The sequence below is a fragment of the Mandrillus leucophaeus genome, unplaced genomic scaffold, assembly GCF_000951045.1.
Source record: "Mandrillus leucophaeus isolate KB7577 unplaced genomic scaffold, Mleu.le_1.0 Scaffold1423, whole genome shotgun sequence".
Classification (NCBI taxonomy): Eukaryota; Metazoa; Chordata; class Mammalia; order Primates; family Cercopithecidae; genus Mandrillus; species Mandrillus leucophaeus.
Genome location: NW_012101392.1, coordinates 22,592 through 31,019, shown reverse-complemented (window position 1 = coordinate 31,019; position 8,428 = coordinate 22,592). Strand labels below are relative to the sequence as shown.

Sequence of the window (8,428 nt, the reverse complement as noted above, 5' to 3'; positions counted from 1 at the left end):
AGTCTTGCTCTATCGCCCAGGCTGGAGTGCAGTGGCACAATCTCACCTCACTGCAACTTCCACCTACCTCCCAGCTTCAAGCGATTCTCCTGCCTCAGCCTCCTGAGTAGCTGGGATCATAGGACTGTGCCAGCATAACCGGCTAATTGTTGTATTTTTAGTAGATACAGGGTTTTACCAAGTTGACCAGGCTGGCCTCAAGTGACCCACCCACCTAGGCCTCCCAAAGTGCTGGGATTACACATGTGAGCCACAGGCCAGGCTGCCTGTACCCCTTCCTGAGCTTCCCTGCCCTCTGAGGGGCACCCCATCTTCTCACCCTCCCTCTGGCTGCTACACACTCACCCCTTTGAGGACAAGGTAGTAGAGGTCAGTGGCCAGCATGTCGGGGTCAGGGCCTGTCCGACATTCTCTCAGTGAACCTGGGGGTGTAAGTGGATGAGTGGTGGGCCCTGGGCACCCTGGCGTCTGATGCTGTTAGGCCCAGGACCTGTCCCTCTTCCAGGATGTCAGTGCCTTGGGCAGATCCTATCTTACCCATTCGGTTCTGTCTCACTCTCAGCTTGAACCATCTTCTCATAATTATTGATAACATTTACATGCACTACTAATGCTTACTGGCCTCTAGGTTTTACTGGCCTTTATGTTTTCAAATAGTCCTTATGTTTAGCATGCATCAGATGTTCCTGGAGAATAGTTTTCTTTGTTAGGAGACAGGGTCTTGCTCTGTTGCCCAGGCTGGAGTGCAGCAGCCATCATAGCTCACTGCAGCCTGAACTCAAGGGATCTTTCAGCCTCCACCTCCCAAATAGCTGGGAATAAAGGCACGCACACTACTATGCCCTGCTAATTTGTTGTTGTTGATTTGGGCTTTTTTGAGATAAGGTCTTGCTGCATCACCCAGATTGGAGTGCAATGGTGCAATCATGGCTCTCTGCATCCTTGACCTCCTGGGCTCAAGGGATCCTCCCACATCAGTCTCCTGAGACCACAGGTACACACCATCATGACTGCTAATTTAATTTTTTTTTATTTTAGAGACAGGGTCTCGCTATGTTGCTCAGGCTTGTTTTGAACTCCCGGGTTCAACCAATGCTCCTGCCTCAGCCTGTCACAGGCGTGAGCCACCAGGCCTAACAACTGGAGAATTTATTAAAAATACAAATTGCTGGACAGCCACGGTGGTTCACACCTGTAATCCCAGCACTTCGGGAGGTTGAGGCAAGTGGATCACCTGAGGTCGGGAGTTTGAGACCATCCTGACCAACGTGGTGAAACCCCATCTCTAGTAAAAATGCAAAATTAGCCAGGCGTAGTGGCGCATGCCTGTAATCCCAGCTACTCGGGAGGCTGAGACAGGAGAATCGCTTGAACCCGGGAGGTGGAGTTTGCGGTGAGCTGAGATGGCACTGCTGCACTCTAGCCTGGGCGAAAAGAGCAAAACTCCATCTCAAAGATTAAAAAAAATCATAATAAAGTGAATACAAATTGCTGGGGACCACCCCCAGAATCTCTGATTCAGCCATCTAAAGTGGGTCCTCACCTCACATTTCTCAGGAGTTCTGAGGTGATGCTGGTGCTGCTAGTTGGGGTACTAGCTTCGAGAAACACTGCTTTTTTGCTTTTTTTTTTTTTTTCAGTGGACTCTTGCTCTGTTACACAGGCTAGAGTGCAATGGGATCTCTGCTCAATGTAACCTCCATCTCCTGGGTTCAAGCAATCCTCCCACCTTAGTCTCCCAAAGCGCTAGGATTATAGGCATAAGCCTCCATGCCTGGCCCATGTCCTGAGGTCTCGCCAGCTGTCTGCCAGTGGGGGAGTAAACAGAATGATGGCCCTGGGCGAGGTGGAGAGGGGAGACCAGGAAAGCGGTGGGGTTCCAGGGGTCGTACCTTCAGGTGGTGCTCACTGGCTGTGTGAATGTCCTCATCATTGGGGTTGAGTTTGAAGGTGCCCTGGGCCCACTCCTCAGCCACCTATAGTGGGTAGCAACAGTGCCAGGGGTCAGGTGAGCAGGCATCAGCAGCTAAGAGAGCCCCGGCCCTGGTCCCACCCTATCCCTGGTGACTGACTATTCCTGTCCAGGAGCTGAATCCTGGAAGTGCACCCTGGGAGGGGGCATCTGAGGCCCAGCGCACCTTTACCCATGAGCCATATGGGCCACAGGGGTCATTAAAGGATGGAGACAGGTGGTCAACAAGGCACACAGTTAAACAGCACGTGAGAATATCCTTAGTTCAACAAGAAACCACAGACTGGCAACACTGCACTATTTGCTCAGGGATTTGGTGGAAGCCTATGGCCACAGGGAGGTTGCCTTGGGTGGCTTGGGCCATAGTAAATACCTTGTCTTGTAATTCCAGCACTTTGGGAGGCCAAGGCAGGAAGATCAATTGAGTCCAGGAGTTCGAGAGCAGCCTGGGCAACATAGCAAGATCCTATCTCTAAAGTATTTTTTGTTGTTGTTGCAGATGAAGTTTCACTCTTGTTGCCCAGGCTGGCGTGCAGTGGCATGATCTCAGCTCACTGCAACTTCTGCCTCCTAGGTTCAAGCGATTCTCCTGCCTTAGCCTCCCAAGTAGCTGGGATTACAGGCATGCACCACCACACCCAGCTAATTTTGTGGTTTTGGTAGAGATGCGGTTTCTCCATGCTGGTCAGGATGGTCTCGAACTCCCAACCTCAGGCGATCCTCCCATCTTGGCCTCCCGAAGTGCTGGGATTACAGGTGTGAGCCACCATGTCCAGCCAGCCCTATCTCTAAAGAAAAAAAAAGGGTCTTTTAGTAGGTGGTTATGGTGCCAACATGGGAATTCCAGGCAGAAGAAACAGCTAAAGCAACAGCAGGAGAGCAAACAAACACAATTGAAACAGATCAGTGGCTGGGAGTGAGGGGAAGAGGATGAAATCCCAGGAGAGAGCAGAGGACACTGAGTGTCCTGACCAGGGATTAGGGCTTTGTCCTGTGGGCCTGGGGGAGCCAATGACAGGACTCCCAAAATTTTGATTTGTGGCTGGGTGCAATGGCTCACACCTCTATTCCCAGCGCTTTGTGAGGGTGAGGCAGGAGGATCACATGCAAAATCGCAAGACCCCATTTCTTAAAAACAAACAAACAAACAAACAGAAACACCCTACAACAGGAAGAGGTGCCTCTTGGGGCTGAGAACATCCAAGCGTACCAATTTAGACCCTGAAATTACCGTGCTCCACAGGCAGGAAACATGGTCACAAAGAGGCCCAAAGGAGGCAGGTCTGTGACTCCACTCTGATACTCATGATGTGTGCAGCTGGGAAGGGCTGTGAGAGGCAAAGCATCTGCCAATGCACAGTCCTCAGCCAAAGCCCTGCCACTGGAACTGACTTTTCTACAGGAAGCAGTCCCATGACTGGGCTTCCCCTCACCTTGCAGTGGAGAAGCGCTCCCATCCAAAGGGCCAATGCAGTCATTCTCACAGAAAATCATTTTGGTTTTGTTTTGGAGACATAGTCTCGCTCTGTCACCCAGGCTAGAATGTAGTGGCACAATCTCGGCTCACCACAACCTCTCCCTCCCACGACCAAGCACCTCTGTGCCTCAGCCTCCTGAGCAGCTGGGATTAAAGGGGTACACCACCACGCCCAGCTAATTTTTTGTATTCTTGGTAGAAAGAAGGTTTCACCACTTGGCTGGGCTGGTCTCGAACTCCTGACCTCAAATGATCTGCCTGCCTTGGCCTCCTAAAGTGCTGGGATTACAGGCGTAACCACTATGCCCGGCCTTCACAGAGAATCTTGAGGCAGCTTTCAGCCTGGCCAACACGGCAAAACCCCGTCTCTACTATAAATATAAAAATTAGCCAGTCATGGTGGCACGTGTCTGTAACACCAGCTCCTCAGGAGGCTGAGCCACGAGAAGTGCTTGAACCCAGGAGATGGAGGTTGCAGTGGGCCGAGATTGCACCACTACACTCCAGCCTGGTCCACAGAGCAAGACCCTGTCTCAAAACAAACAAAGAAAAGAAAACAAAGAAAAAAACACAAAGCACGGAGCCGCTGCTTTCATCCCTAACTTGAGATGTATTTTATGTAAGGGCATATGATCCTCTAGTCCTAGACCGAGCTCTCTAACATCACTCTCCCCCCAGACCTCCAAATCCTATCCCCCCAGAGGAGCAGCCACCCTTCCAGGTACACAGAGCTAAGGTCACTGGGCAGGCCACTGCCAAAAATGAGACTGACTCCCTGAAACAGCTCTTGAACACAGGAGGTGGATGGATGCAGATTCAGGAGGGATATTTATTAATGCATCAAGCAAACAGGGAGTGCAGGCTGGGAGGTAGGCATGGGGCTGGGTGTGAGGTACTCAGTAGTGACTCAAATCTAAGTCCACAGGTCCTAGGCAGTGGGAGTGGAAACGTGTGCACAGAGAAATGGTGCAAGTGCTAGGCAAGGTGGCTCACGCCTAGAATCCCAGCATTTCAGGAGGCTTACTAGAGACCAGGAGTTCGAGACCAGCTTGGGCAAGATAGCAAAACCCTGTTTCTGCAACAAATGCATAAATTAGGGCAGGGCATGGTGGCTCATGACTTTAATTCCAGTACTTTGGGAGGCTGAGGCAGGTGGATCACGAGGTCAAGAGTTTGAGACCAGAATGGCCAACATGGTGAAACCCCGTCTCTACAAAAAATGCCCAAAAAACCCTAGCTGGGCCTGGTAGTGCCCGCCTGTAATCCTAGCTACGCAGGGGGCTGAGGCAAGAGAATTGCTTGAACCCAGGAGGTAGAGGTTGCAGTGAGTTGAGATCGCACCACTGTTCTCCAACCCAGGCGACAGAGCAAGAGACTTCATCTCACGGAAAAAAATAAATAAATAAACTTAGCCTGACACGGCTGCACACAACTGTGGTCCCTGCTATTAGGGAAGCTGAAGGGGGAGGATCACTCAAGCCCAGGAGGTTGAGGTGGCAACAAGCCATGACTGCACCACTGCACTCCATCCTGGGCAACAGAGCAAGACCCTGACTCTGAAAAATAAACAATGAAAGAAATGTTGCAAATGGAAATGACAAGTGGTGGCAGGAATTGGGCTCTGCAAGACAATAAACATAACTTGGACTGGAGAGTCAGGGACAGCCTCTTAGTAGAAACGGCTTTTACGCCAGGTTGAGTTAACCAGGAGAGATGAAAGGAAGAAAAACCTAACAGAGGGACGAACCCGTGGTCAGAGCTCCCGGCACCCACCCGAATCCTCCACAGAACAGACTATTTTTTTTGGAGAGACAAGAGTCTCACTCTGTAGCCCAGGCTGGAGTACAGTGGCACAGTCTCAGCTCACTGCAACCTCCGCCTCCTGGTTTCAAGCGATTCTCCTGCTTCAGCCTCCCGAGTAGCTAGGATGACAGGTTCACAGCAGCACACCTGGCTTATTTTTGTATTTTTAGCAGAAATGGGGTTTCACTATCTGTTGGGCAGGCTGGTCTTGAACTCCTGACCTCAGGTGATCCACCCGTCTTGGCCTCCCAAAGTGCTGGGATTACAGACATGAGCCATCATGTTCGGCCTAGACTGTTGTTGAAGCCTCTTTTCCTCTTCTCTTTCCTAGGTTCATTTCTTCTTTTACAGCCTCCCCCCATCATTGTTCTACCCATTCAAAGGCTGTGGCTGGCACAGGATGGAACAGAACCCACTAGCCTCAAGTTCCAAACCCACATTCTCCAATAACCCAGCTCTCAGATGGGAAGCTTCAAAGCCTTGTGACAGCCTGGCTAAACCACTCCAGCCTGGGTGGCTCCCTTCAATTCCTGCCCCGGGAAAACAGGCATCTCCTCTGGCCTCCTCCCAAAGAAGCCTGTCAGTCACCTGCTCCTGGAAGCCTGCGCTCTCCACCTTTGCAACAAAGGGCCGGCCTGTCCACCCATTCCTGCTGAGCACACCACTGTACCCCCAGCTCTGAACTGTCCTTTGCACAGGGTGGGACGACTTCTCACAGCCTTCTGCCTACTGCAGACTTGGCTCAGCCCAAAGCACTCCATGAAACTGGGGTGTGGCGTCTGCCTCAAGGAGCATTTCCAAAACCTCTACTGCCTCTGCTGCAAGTGAAAAATCTACCTCTGAATGCTGAGTTAGAACTGCATGATTGTAAGGAAGAAAAGGGGGCCAGGCACGGTCACTCATACCTGTAATCCCGGCACTTTGGGAGGCTGAGGCAGGGAGATCACATAAGGCCAGGAATTCAAGGCCAGCCTCGCTAACATGCTGAAACCCCATCTCTGCTAAAAATACAAAAATTAGCTAGGCACAGTGGTTTACACCTGTAATCCCAGCACTTTGGGAGGCTGAGGCAGGCAGATCACCTGAGATCAGGAGTCCAAGACCAGCCTGGCCAACGTGGCAAAACACTATCTCTACTAAAAAATGCAAAAGTTAGCTGGCTGTGGTGGCACATGTCTGTAATCTCAACTACTCAGGAAGCTGAAGCTGGTGACTCGCTTGAACCTGGGAAGCGGAGGTTGCAGTGAGCCGAGATCATGCTACTGCACTCCAGCCTGGGCATCAGAGTGAGACTCCATCTCAAAAAAAGCAACAATTAGCTGGGCATGGTGGCACACATCTATAATCACAGCTCCTTGGGAGGCTGAGACAGGAGAATCACCTGCCTGGGAAGTCGAGGCTGCATTGAGCCGAGATCACACCACTGCACTGCAGCCTGGGCAACCAGACTGAGACCCCATTTTGAAAAAAAGGGCCAGGTGCAGTGGCTCATGTGTGCCTGTAATTCCAGCTACTCAGAAGGCTGAGGCAGGAGAATCACTTGAACCCAGGAGGCAGAGGTTGTAGTGCACTGAAATCGCGCCACCACACTCCAGCCTGGACAACACAGCGAGACTCCGTCTCAAAAAAAAAACTAAAAAAGAAAGGAAAATAAAACCACAATTTGGGTGGGTAGACATTTGATCCCCTGAACTGTCCAGGTATGGAGGGCCCTCCCATTGGGTTGGGATGGGAGGCTGGTCTCAAACTACACACGCCCATCCCAGCCTGCCATCTGCCAGCGTCTCCTTCGCAATCTAGCCCAGGGCAGGCAGGGGGCACTCACTTGAAGTACTAGCCAGCAGATTCCAAGTAGGATGCAGACTCAGCCACAGGCCACATCACGATGGCGGGGTGGTTCTTGTCCCTGCGCACCAGTTCCTCCATCACCCGCATGTGTTCATGCAGAGACACGTTGTTGAAAAGCTGCTTGCAGGCCAGGAGGGAAGGGTCAGAGGGTCACGGTGTGGCCCGTGGGCTGCACAGGCAGAGCAGGTGCACAGTGGAAACTCACGGCAGCACCAGGCCCACGGCAGGACAGTCATCGATGACCACAGTCCCATAACAGTCACACATCGGCAGCACTTCTTCCACGTAGGGGTAGTAGCTGGTGCAGAAGGAGTTGACACCAAGGAAGCAAAGCAGGTTGAAGTCCTTGACCAGCAGCAGCCCATCGAAGCCCTTCCCTCAGATCTAGGAGACAGCAGAGCCATGTGACCCTTTCCCTGTCAAAGTTGCACTTCCTCCAAGAACTAGGACCCTGGAGAGCCACCCCACGAGCCCCCTCTCCAGCCCAAGCACCAGCTCCACCACAAGGCAATTTGGAGCCATTTGCCTCATTGCCCTCAACTGTGGGACACAGGGAAGGCGAAAGTGAAAGGTGACCAGAAGCAGACCCCATGAGGACCTAGGAGTGCCAATGTACATCTGCATCCTCGTGTTTGTTGAAGCCGTGAAAATACAAAGGTTTCCCATTGATGAGGAACTGGCTCTCAGTGACAGCCACAGTGCAGATCCCCACTAGGACTGTGTAGAAGTCAGACACAGGCCCCAGTGATGTCTGTGCACTGAGCTGCACCTACAACAGCCAAAGCACCAGGAGTGAGCACCCTGACAGCCTGACCCTTATCTGGCCTGCCCTCTGGTAGGAAGGCCCCTTGTGCACCCAGCAGACACCTCGGTTCCTGCCTGCCTGCCCTCCAGCAGCCTCGACAGGCTCAGCTCCTCCAGCACCATGGCCTGTTTTGGCCCAACTAATGCTCTCGCAGCCCACCCAGAGGTGTGATCTCCTGCCTCACACTGGCCTCACTGGGCCGAGGTTCACCCTCACGCTGGCCCATTGGGGCCCAGCTCATGCCTCTCATGGCCTCTCCAGGCCTAGCCCCTACCTGTGGGTGGCCTTTCCAAGCCCAGCCTCTAGCTCACAGTGGGCCCTCACCGGTCCTGCCTCTTGCCTCGCTGTTTCCCCCTCAGGCCAAGCTCCTGCCTTTTGGTGGCCTCTGCAGGCCCAGCTCCTGCCTCCTAGTGGCCTCCATAGGCCAAGCTCATGCCTCGATGGCAGCCTTTCCAGGCCTAGCGTTTCCTGCTTTGCATCCTCTCCAGGCCCAGCATTTCCTCCAGTCGGCCTCTTCAGGCCC

The 8,428-nt window shown here is 52.6% G+C and overlaps 1 pseudogene; it reads right to left on the bottom strand.

The window, feature by feature from the left end:
- Positions 1-8,027, bottom strand: part of LOC105535180 — a 15,834-nt pseudogene extending 7,807 nt beyond the window's left edge.
- Positions 8,028-8,428: the final 401 nt, after the last annotated feature.